We start from the raw sequence: 1092 nt of genomic DNA, 5'->3' as shown, positions 1-1092 counted from the left end.
GGAACTTCAGCTCATTCATTGTCTGAAAGTTCCATGGGCATCAGAATCCCACGTGGGTTACTCGGCCCTACCAGTCCCTGATTGGTTGATCAAGGTGAGATGTGAGTCACTTACTCCTGACACTTAGGAATGTAGTCCAGATGTCCATCTGGCACTCCCTAGACAGATAGGCGCCAATGGATGACCATTGATCATGATAGCCAGGCTTAGCTAAGTGCATCCCCATTTGGGAGCTGTCCCTTATCAAAAGAAAACATCTTTAAATCAGCCTGCATGAAAAGTTTCTCTGTGGCTGCAGAGAGATGAAGAGAGATGGGGCCTCATATGAAAAAGCACAGCAACACTTAATTCTGTCTTATTAACAAGCATTGCCGCTAAAAGTGAAAGGCTGAAGTGAAATAGAGCGTGACGAAGGCAGTGAAGAGAGAGAACGTGGGAAGAAGAGAAAAACGCAAGGGAAAAAAAGCTGCGTCGTAAACGAGGTGACGGAGCTGTCCTCTCTATAAGAAGGGTGCCAGCGAGCCTTACTCTTGCTTACGGCCACACCCCCTTGAGCACGCCTGATCTTGTTTGATCTCGGAAGCTAAACAGAGATGGGTCTGGTTAGTACTTGGATGGGAGACCGCCTGGGAATACCAGGTGCTATAAGCTTTTAAGCGCAGGAGGCGCCCTATCCCCGCTCGCTCGCTCATTTCCCTGTTCACACGTGTAGTGCGATTTTTTGGTTTTTTGTCAGCTTTGGTGAGACACAGGTGCTTGTGTATTAGCATGAGCGTTTTTTATTCTGATCATGAACAGTTTTACAAGTCCGCAAAGGATCGAGGAAAGGTTTATCGCCAGCCATTTATTCTTATCATGAACCTTATATACTGTATCTCTACATCCCATAACCTTTAACGGCAGGTGCCTGGGTGTGGACATGTTGTGATGTAATATTTATGTTAAAAGTAAAGTTTTTAGTAAAGTCTGTTATATTGTTAAAATCTATAAGCGTTATAAAGATCAATTTTTGCTCGTGCTTATAAGTTATCGCTGCTAAATGTGTCTTATTCAATTATTTTAACACTTTTATGACCTATCCACTAAAATATA

At 43.4% G+C, this 1092-nt stretch overlaps 1 pseudogene; it reads left to right on the top strand.

Annotated features, from left to right (window-relative positions):
• Positions 1-532: 532 nt before the first annotated feature.
• On the top strand, positions 533-651 carry LOC148825238 (5S ribosomal RNA; annotated as a pseudogene).
• The last annotated feature ends 441 nt before the right edge of the window (positions 652-1092 follow it).

This window comes from Atractosteus spatula, chromosome 10, assembly GCF_055471065.1.
Source record: "Atractosteus spatula isolate fAtrSpa1 chromosome 10, fAtrSpa1.hap1, whole genome shotgun sequence".
NCBI lineage: Eukaryota > Metazoa > Chordata > Actinopteri > Semionotiformes > Lepisosteidae > Atractosteus > Atractosteus spatula.
This window is presented reverse-complemented; position numbering and strand designations above follow the sequence as displayed.